We start from the raw sequence: 11741 nt of genomic DNA, 5'->3' as shown, positions 1-11741 counted from the left end.
ACTGAAATCGTACCAAGCTATCATAAATCATGATAACGGCGTGTTCACAACACGAAAAAAAAATTTCATAATATTATCATCTCGGAAACTGTTATCTGTCCAGTTATAACGAATTCAGATGACAAAGATTATAATTTGTTTATGTTGATAAGGATATTACTATCATGAACATAATATTATTTTATGAGTAGTTTTTCTGTCATAAGTAAAAACCGCGGTTAAACTGTAATCTACGATACAAAATCATCTTTATGAAATTCGTTCATTAAAATTTATTTTACATGGTGTTGCCTAATTTGGTTAACCTACCCTAACGTACACTCGAATTGCACATATTCATCGATTTGAATACCTAATTTCAATTAATTTTGTAATTTCGTCCTGGTTCTCTGTGATTTTCTTTTGACATTTTGGTCGTGATTCAGTTACACTAGTCACTATCTCACAATAACCAAGTAAGTATTTGTAATTACTTATATATTATTGGTTGAATATATTTGCAAATGTTGGGAATCTTAACTTTCATTGGTTTGAAATTTAAGTTTATTTACTACCAATTGATGATGTATAATGTTCAATTAACATATAAGTTTTTTCTATTTAATTCATGACAATATTATGATCCTCAAGACCCAGCAAATTAAATTTTGTGAGCCTCGGGCCGTATTGTATGTGACTGAATTTAATTTAATCACTGAACTATGAATACTGAATATGTCTATTTCATAGTTAACAATCATTCATGGTTGAACTAATGACATAATAAAAAGATTTATATTAAGTTCTTGTATAGTTGTCAATGGTAAAATAAATAATATTCAGTAAACAAATCAGCCTCTGTAATAATAGCTTTTCATTACTCATATAGTTCTGTACTGGCATGGTTTATCATGCGAATAATATAAATAGGTACATAAATGGTCTCCTACAACAGACCGCCCATGGGCATAGATAGGAAATATTTTCGAAGGGGGTTTTGGTCTAGGTCTATATTAATATTATAAAACATTAACATTAAATATGAATATTTATTCAGTTTTATCTTTAATTTCTAAAGGGTGTTTGAACATCTAAATCCTCCCTCTTACCTACGTCCATGAGACTGTCACAATAATACTGGGTGTCGTACATTTGAAGAGAGACCACCATGCCATTAAATTTTGTTTTTTTTTTTTAAATATGGTTTAAAACATAGTGTCTTCTAAACCTCTGTTATAATATTCACAAATCAGTGTTTCCACATTGTATTCGCATTCTCTCTTGTTCTTGTTAAATTGACATCATATTATTATAATTGTTTTACCTCATAAGGACATAAAACATGGCTTTTAATCACTCAAATACTCATTAAAGTAATATTTGTTCAACTATTCAGCCTGGAGTTTCATTTTAAATTATAATTGTTTGTGTTGAAATCCTGTGCTTAAGATTATTTTCATGATAAAATTTAGATGAATGAATATATAAATTATTATTGTTAAAATAAAACCCTTTTAAAGCAGATTCTTTACAAAGAACAAAATTATTTGTATACTTGGCAACAAATTATAATAATAAATTACTTGAAGTAAACAATAATAATAAAATATCATTAATTATAGGCATAGGTATTGTTCAGAATGTTCCATAAGAAAAGTACCAATTAAAAAAATAGTATATTTATAAAAAATAACTTAAATATAATATAGTTAATATAAAAGTGTCAATTATCTTTTTGACAAAATCTCTTTAACTCATTTAGGCTGGTTATGATTTTAAAATATGGTAGAATGATACATTTGTTATTCAGTATTGATTATGAAACCAAATTTATATAATTTTTTTTTAATTGAAAAAATGTCAGACATTAATAAAATTATTACTATACCAAGTTTACTATGTTACATAAGATAACGAAAAAAATATAGTTACAGTGTATTATATTCTATTAAATATGGATATGTTGAACAGGTTAATAAAAGTAATTTTTTTCAATTGACACGCAAATAAAAATTTAAAAAGATTTTTATCAATATTTAATTGTATTTAGCTTTCTTGTATGAATGTCACTTTACTTAAAGTCTTTATGTCACGCTAAAGAAAAATTTTTACATGTATTTTAATCTTAACAAACAGTTCAAGTGATTTTTTAAAATTTTTACAGTGTTAACTGTATGATATGTAAAAACAAATATGGTGCCTTAAAACATATGTTTCATCAATTTCCTAAGAATGTTGGAAGGTATTAATTTATAGTTTATATGTTATTTTATTTTTTATTTAATGTTTGTGATTTTAAATTATTAATTTGATTATAGGTGCGAAGAATGGGCTCAGTTATATCACTGTATAAACTTTGCATAGATGGATCCAGGAATATGTTACTATACTGATAAGTTATATAGATATAAATTATGTTCTGCTCACTCTCAAATACAATACATAGACAAACGCCTAATCGAAAATGATAAGCTGTCAATATTTAATTGACCTAATTCAAGTAAAACTGTTGAACCCAAGGAAATCAAAAAATAAAGTCATATTAAAGGTGAATATTTTTATTTAATAAAAATAATATATAAATATAAATAATTATGTAAAAAAAAAAAGTAATAAAATTAAATAAACACATTTAAATATAAATGAATAACTATATGTAAATATAAGATATTAGTTAAATAATCAGAAAAAAAATTAAGCCGTACAATTCATCCAAAAACCAGGTTCATTAAAATATTTATGTACCTCTTCAAGCTAAATATTAGGGATAGACTATGGTCACTATGTCATCTAGTGGAAGAATGGGATATTTATTAACTACTGTAAGTTTAATAGTGTAATCAGTAGGGCTCGGATTTTGTAGCAAAATAAATCCTTAAAAAAGTATTTTAAGTAGCTAAAAAAGCATTTATTGAATTTAATTCTAAAAAAAAACAAATTTCAATTACACATAAAATTAAATATTAAAAAAATAATTTACGACCATATATTTAGTCAAGTTGCTTTCATTAAAACTCATTCTATAGGGTGCTAATATATTTTTATACATAGAAAAAGAGCTTTCTTCTTCAACCGATGTAATCGGTGCATATTTCATATAAACTAATTGATTTGAATCGTAAATACCACTATAGATAATTGTAGATAAAACTATTTCGACATAATAACCATAGTTATTTTATCAATCATACATTATTTACTGATTTTTTCATTGGTTTTATAATTTCTGTTAATAAAAATATAGTCCAAGTATAATATACATAGAAATAAGTTAAATTTTCAAGAAAAATATGTAAAAATCAAGAAAAAAAGAATGAAATAGGGGAAAAACAATAAAAAGCTTACTTCATTAAAATCAGAATGATTCAAAACGTATTTATATATAAGAATTATCTTTCTATCATACTCCCCTCAAAAGAACCATTTGCTACAAAATTCGAGCCCCAGTAATCAGTAAGATTGACAATTATATACCCTAAAACCTATAAAATATGTACACAGTTAAGCCCTAAAAATGACCAAATTATGACTTAAAATATGCTTTAAAAAAAAAAAATTAATAATTGTAATATTCTATTTTTAATTAAATGATATATTTCTTATATATTTTACTGTCAATGATTTGTAAACATGAGTGATATTATCTTAATCTGGAAACAAAAAAAAAAAAAAATGTTTAATGTTTTTAATAAATAGTAATTTAAACAAAACAACACATTAATTAAATGATTAACATTTTAATTTCTATCTGATGTCATTGCATTGATCAATTAATGATTTGGATAAGTTTTCAAACAGCATTTTGATTTTCCATCAACAGATTTTTGTAATGTGAAAAGGAGAATTCTATATCAATGGATATAGTATAAAAATCGTGTATTACAATGTAAAAAGTTGTTGCTTAGTTTATTTTCTGGGATACCTTCTAACGTAGATACATCAGATAATATTTTTGAAATTTTTGTAATAATATGAAAACCATTATCTTTTAAAAAATCGCCTTCACATTTGTGATATTGATTTGTAATTGCCAGTAAGCAATCAAGATTAATAATCTAACCTTACCTATTTTTATTAATAAATTGAATTACCCATAAAAACTTTTATGAGTGAATTAAATTAATATTTTTACTGAAATAATTTTTTGAAAATATTTATAAAGAATATAATACATTACAAAAATAGAAATTTGTAATTACTCTATGTACACATTAAAATAAGTGAATTAATATATATATATTTTTTTTTTTTTTTGAAAGCACTATTTTAAATTTTTTGGGTCATTTATTTTTATTTTATTTTACTAATTATTTAACTTTCAATTTTTATTAAAATATCTTATTTATATTTTATTAAATTTAAGACTGTAAAGTATTTTCTGGTATTAATAGAAAAATATTATAGACAGTATTATACACTTGTCTAACCCATTAACGTTAGTTATGATAACAGAAAGAAGTACCTTGTATGTTAAATTGGTCCTCTGTGTTTTTTGATTATTACTAAACCTATAAATACTTTGAAAATAAAAATTTGCCAATCATATCTACAAGTTTGAACATTTTTACAAATAACATGAAGGAAAACAACTTCATATACTTGGAATATCCATTAATATTATAATTTATAACAAAATAGAAAATTAAAAATTAAATCTTTTACTTTCTGTGTAATAAAAATATATTGTTGTAATTGTGTTTTGAATAATATAAGTGATATTTTTCTTGTTCATTTTTAGAGTACACAAGCATTATGAATAATCCAAAGGCATGTAAGAAATCTGACAAGAGTAATAAATGTACTAGTTTTATCGTTGAGGTAAATTATTATGTTTTAACATCCAAGAATAACAGTCTTGGAAATAATCGGGCTATAGATTCGTTATTTCTGACTATACATAGCTTATTACATTTGCACGGTTTGTTAAAATAATTATTTTGATTAGGATTACTAAGAAATGTTGAAAGAAAATATCTTTTCCTAAATCAATCATATTGTATTTACAGTTCTTAGAATTGAAGTTTAAAAAAATTGAATCAACATTACTTCAATTAATAAGATTAATTATATTATCTAATTTTTCATTCCACTTACCAATTTAATTTAATAAATAATTTCAACTTATTTTTTTGATAATTATTATTTAATGAAAACTAGTTATTTATTAAAAAACTACTATTTGATACAGGTCATAACATACATTTCCTTAAACTGGTTATTTGTCATTCTATCAATATTATTTATTTTATTTAAAACTTTTTATGAAAAATATATTTATTTTGAAAGATTAATTTGCTCGCTCTCCGAAAAACAAAAAATTAGACAGCTATCATTAACATTTATTTTATTCATGTGAATTTGGTTTTTAAAGGGTGTTTGAAACTATTAAAGGATCACAGCTACCACAACCAATATAGATGATTAATTCAATAACAAATATAATGATTAATGAATATTCTTTGTGATTATTAATTTTTTATATAATATTTAATGTATAAATATTATTTTAATGATATCATTTTACATAGGTTAAGTTATACTAACAAATTTCTCATTTACAGAATATAATTAAATTTTAAATTAAGTTTGATTAGCTACTAAGGTTTTATAGAAATATAAAAATTATGTTTTAAATAATAAATATTATATTAAATTATTATTTTGATTGGTCTATACTGGGATATGACTCTATCTAAGAATATATTGAATCAGAAAGCTTAAATAAATTAAACTGAACGATTGTATAACATACTTAAATAATTATACCTAAATATTTAGTTTAGAGTTTCTTTAAATTGTAAGATACTACAAAACATTTTATATTTCTATAATAAATACTTAATAGATATTTGTCTCCCAAAACTACAAATTAGTCTCTTACAATAACTTGGCAAAAAAATATATAGATACCCAATAGACAATAGTTCTATGATTAAATTAATATATTGTAAACAGTGACGCCGACTTATATAAATTTAAGTGAAGCAAAATCAAAATATTTATACTACACCCACCCACCACCGATGATGTTGTCTACCTTTAATATATAATAACTTTAATTATTTATTTAATTATTTAGTATAGGTATTATGTAATGTAAAAATAAAAACACATATACGAGTAAAACCACGTACTCTTTTTTTTTTAAATGAATCGATTGCTTCAATTCATATATAGGTTTGGCACCACTGATTATAAGTTTATCTAAACATACAATTCCAAATGGTCAACAGTTGTTCAAAAAATAAAAATTATAAATAATTTACTTTTCTGTTACAGCCTAATACTTTACATGACAATCAACAGTTATCAATTAAGCAGTTTTTTATAGAAACTAAAATGGAAAACACAACTAATATTGATGTGAAAGCAAAGAACAGAAAACATTTACTTGATCATAATTACTGTATTTCATCTGGTAAGTGTGTATTTATAACTACAAATAATTTAAAATATTGAATAAAAAGTTATTTGTTTTTAGTTAAAGACAAGAATAATATTAAAAGTAAAGTTTATAAATATTTATTGGAACACAATTACTTTACGCAAGGTATAAGCATTTTAAATGAGACTTGAAGCTTTTATTAAACATTATTTATTTTGTTTATTATTCTTAGATACAACTATTCAGTATGATAAAAAGAGAAATAATCAACATTTTTTAGAACATAATTATGCTTTACCAGGTAAATTAAACATAATAACTTTTGAAACTATATTTATCTTAATATCATAATCTCTATAACTTTTTAGTTTTTAACTTCAAAAGAAAAAAAGAATTCTCACATTCGGAAAATAGTACAAATAATACTGATAAACACAAAATACCTGTTTCATATTCCATATTGCCAGGTGTTCGGCTGAATTCACGAGTTTATATGGATAATTTATACCACAGATATTATAAACATTCTAGTAAGAATAATATCATGTAAGTATTACTAATTTAAAATTATTTATATTGAATTTCAATAGTTTATTCACTTTTAGATAATTTTTTTTCTTTATTTAGATATTTAGTATGTGAAAATCAAAAGAATAAAAAAGAATTTTGTCCTGTGATGGCATCTATAAGTGTAGATATGAATAACAATAGTATAAAAACCACTGGGGAACATAATCACCTTCCTCGACAAGTGAACATTTCCATGGTAAATTTAAGAAGAGAAATTAGTCTTCAAGCAACAAGATCTGAATCACTGTCCATACCAATTAAACAATTATACAATCAAGCAATAAACATGTAAATAATAAGAAAAGCTGGGATATAAATTTTAGGAAAAAAATAATCCAGAACATTTATAGCTTAAAAAATAAAATGATAAATAATAGTCTAAATGCTAATTATATTTTTAAAATTATTTTAGAAATCCAGAAGGTGCAAAAGGTTATTCTTTATCACAATCGCAATTGAGTGTAAGAAGAATGCGTCGACGTCGTCAAGTGGCTTCAATTATTTAAAATGTCTCAGATTCTATGATTCAGGGGGAATAAGACTCATTTACTGTCATAATTTACCTTCAGGTAAAATATTATTTCTTTTTTGTATAATAGACATGCTCAATTAAATATTTAAGCTAAACTTATGTTTATAATCTATTCTTTATTTATGTTATCAGCCAATGTAAATGATCTGCTACATTTTTGTATTGTAAATATTACTTAATGTATTATTATTTAGTATAAATATATTTTTGTTGTATTACCCAATGTTTAATTAACTAATTTTTAAATGTACATCAGCAATGTCACTATTGATACTCTTCTCTTTGATTTCTAATTTGCTGTTTTGGTGTTTTGAACGATGTTCATCAAAACTTAAGTTATACATGGATAATTTATACTGGATATTTATACAGTTATATAGCAAACATTTATATTTAAACTTATCTATGTTAGTAATAATATTTTCATGAGAACTCTATTTATAGAAGTATAACTAATTAACTAACTAGTATTCTGAATAATTTATGATATAATATTGTAAAAACGTTTATACTCCATTTATATTATAAATCATACTCTGTTGCATACTTGTGTATAAGTGTCTAGCCCCACTGTACAACAAAAACAACTGTTTCTTGATAGTCATAAATGAAAACTGGTCACTTCTTAGTACAGTACCTAATATGAGTGGAATATAAAATAACTATTTAATTGATTTAATTTTCAATTTTTGTGGTATCATTGGTATCTATTAAGTTAGTATAAATACTAAATTTCAAATCTTTGAAGTTGAGACAATATTATTTTGATAATTGATGGTTAAACTTCAAAAAAATTGACTTTCATATTAATATTCATTTTTATCTAAACTCAAATATATAGTATATTTCTGTGTATCACAATCCTTATCATGTAATTTCAAAGATATTTAATGTTGTTAAACATTCTCTTAAAGTCTCAAAGTAAAATCATTTAGTTTGAGTATATTTTCATATACATTAAAAGAACTAAAATGATATTTGTATAGTTATGACCTTTAACTGCAAATATGAATGATGAAATAAAAAAACAATCAAGAGAGCTGTAAGATAATAATATCTTGGGTACTGTAGACAATTATTAAGCAAGAAATAATCATCATGTAAATTATAACTTATCAATATTGTTAATTATAATTTCACTACATGATATATTTGTTTGGCAGCTATCATAAATTATAACAGTATTTATTTTATGAAATTTATTTGGTACATTGTTCTAATTATTGTTATTTAAGTTTGATGGTTGTTGATGTCATAACATTTTTCTATTTTTTAGTTATTCACAAGGGGTAAGAAAATGAAGTTTTGTGCAAGAAAAATGAATATTGTCTTACATTATTTTGTAGATTATGCCTTGTATTATTTAAAGGTATACTTTTACAAGTTAAATTTTCTGTTATTAAGTATCAATAATATTATTATTTTTTTTTTTTTTACTCTTATTTTTCAGCTTTTATTTCAACTGTTGTTTAGCTGTACAAGAAATTTAATAGGAATAGTCAAAATATTTTACAATCCATCATTATTATTATATATGTACAATTTTGTACCCAGCAATAAATTTAATTCTTGGACATTTCATTCTAATAAAACATTTGTTCCCTGAGCTTTAAGACTTTATTTTCCAGTATAAGTATTTTAAATATAAGTGCTGGTTTGGTCCCCAGTTCCATAACTACATATTTAGAGAGGGCGTGTACAAGAATAATTAATTTTTCAATTTTACACATATGATTATATAATATACTATAATATTGATTATTTTTTTTTTTTTTTAATAAAAAGTGGAAAAATAACCAAAATATTTTGAAAAGTAAAAAAGTAACTTTTTTTAGAATGAAGTAATCACACATATTTCAAAGTTCTTAAAATTTAAGAATATTAAATTCATTAAGTAAAACCCCTTAATTCCAAAAATTATAAAGTATAAAAATTTATTTTTTATTACATTTATATTTCAATTTCAATAATTCCACTAAATAAATAATAAGACTATATAATACATATTTTATACAGAGTGTTCTATTACTCATTACTCATGACAAAAGAAGTATTAATAAGATAAAGACTGATTTTTTACAATTCGTTTAGAGATTAAAGAAATATTAAAATGTATGAGATTAATAAAAATAAAATGGTATATCTCTTTAAAAATGATATTTTAACTTAAAATTGTTTGTCCTGATACTAATAATTAAAAATTAAATCTATTTAGTTTCTATTATGCTTTTTCTCTGACCACATTATAGTAAGAATATTAAATTTGATAATAACAAGAAGCTTTTGCTTAGTATTATTTGAATACTTCTACATTTTTTAGAAAAATTCAACTGTCAACTACTATCAGCAATAATTATTATGGATCCGCTGTGAAACTAATAACTTTGGTAATATTATTCTTTAAAAAGGATAAAAACCAAAATTATTATCAATTCTGGTGTACCTTTCATGAAGAGGTATATAATAATCATAATATTGGCTTTTAAACACTTTTAAAATTAAGCATTATTTTAATTTTAGATACTTGATATTTAATCAAGTCATATGTGAAGAACAGTTAAAAACATTGTTGAGGGTAGTTCAAATTGGGCCAGACAATTCTACATTCAGAGAATTAAATTGGTAAATAATTTTAAAAAATTTATAATTATTTCGTTTTATTGCTCACGTTGTATAATGTTGGTAATATAGACACTAGACTGGGTCATTGTACGTATTTAAAGATTAAAATTTAATGTTAGAATGGACACAAGAAATTTAAAAATTGTTATTTATTTATATTTATTGAAAAATTATAAGTGTTTAACGAATATGCCTTTCAATTGTATATCATGGCAAATGTTATTTCAGCCAAATCCATTTTAATATTCTAGTAATCGATTTATTATCCATTTCTAAGGTTAGAACATTATCTATTTACTTGTCAAATGTTATCATTATTTTAATGTAAATTAGTTATGAACTTTATTAATATTATGTATGATTGTTATTTGTTCTTAAATTAAATTCAACAGAAAAATTTGAGAACAAATTCAGATTATTTTTTACTTTAAAATTTTAAAATATGTCAATTATTTATTATTTTTAAGCTAACAACACAAAATGTATTTCGATTATGAATTTGGTCCTAAAAATTAGAGTAATAATAGGTTATACTTATGATCATGTTTTTACCTATAAAAATAGTTTTGTACTATCAAAATGCATCACTTTTTTCTTTTTTTTTATGTATAAATTCAATTAATTTTAGAGTAATGTTCATGATAAAAAAACATCAGTTTCTGTTTTGTATCATATACAAACATAATATAGGTATCAATTAATTTGTATGTGATATTTTGAAATATTAGTAATAAACTTGCCACTTTTATTATTGTATACATTACACAAGTATAGTAAATACTGAGTTTTTTAATGAGCCTTAAATGTCTGATTTATGAGAAATACTCTCTCAGCAAATGACAGGAATGGGAGGTGAGAGATAACAAAATCACTCTGAAGGCAAACTATAATGGTAGTTTTTTGTATACTATTAAACTCAGTAAAATAGTCAGTCTTCTCCTTTTATATTATTCTAGCAATAAAATATTGTGATCACCCAATTTACTTATGTAGAATAGTTAGTCCAATAGTGACTTATAAATCCAGACAGGCTATTTTATTTTATTTTAATTAGATTATATCATAATATGAAGGTTAGTTTGGTTTATGTTTCATAATCTGAATCAAGTTATAATAATTTAGATCTTAGTTTTACTTTTGAATGGTATTATTAATTAAATAATATAACACATTGAACTTTCTAGTCATGAAATACTGAATTAGGCAATCAAATACTTTTTATGCGCCATATATTTGTGATTCTCACAAAGTGTAGTTAAATATTAACCTCATAAATAAGTTTAATGTAGAGATATGTTCTGTGATAATAATATTGTTATAATACTAAGACTCACTACTAATCAATTGTTATCATCATATATTCCACGAGTATAAAGCGTATAAATAAATATTATTAGTCTAAACGTATTTTAATTTTTTATAAATCTTATAAGTCAATAATTGCAATTCATCGATATCATAAATAAATCTTATTGAATAATTGGATATGAATAGTGTACTTCTTTGAATCTCTAATTAATGATATATTTAATACATTCTATTTTATAATTTGAGATTTAAAATATACCAAGTTATTTCCATAGAGTATAGACCAAGTCCAAAATTATAATACATTTCAAAATTTGATTATAAAAATAGCATTTTAGTGTTATC

The 11741-nt window shown here is 22.9% G+C and overlaps 1 pseudogene; it reads left to right on the top strand.

Annotated features, from left to right (window-relative positions):
* Positions 1–181: 181 nt before the first annotated feature.
* Positions 182–10380, top strand: LOC112603998 (annotated as a pseudogene).
* Positions 10381–11741: the final 1361 nt, after the last annotated feature.

The sequence above is a fragment of the Melanaphis sacchari genome, unplaced genomic scaffold (genome assembly GCF_002803265.2).
Source record: "Melanaphis sacchari strain LSU unplaced genomic scaffold, SCAv2.0 Contig117_pilon_pilon, whole genome shotgun sequence".
NCBI lineage: Eukaryota > Metazoa > Arthropoda > Insecta > Hemiptera > Aphididae > Melanaphis > Melanaphis sacchari.
This window is presented reverse-complemented; position numbering and strand designations above follow the sequence as displayed.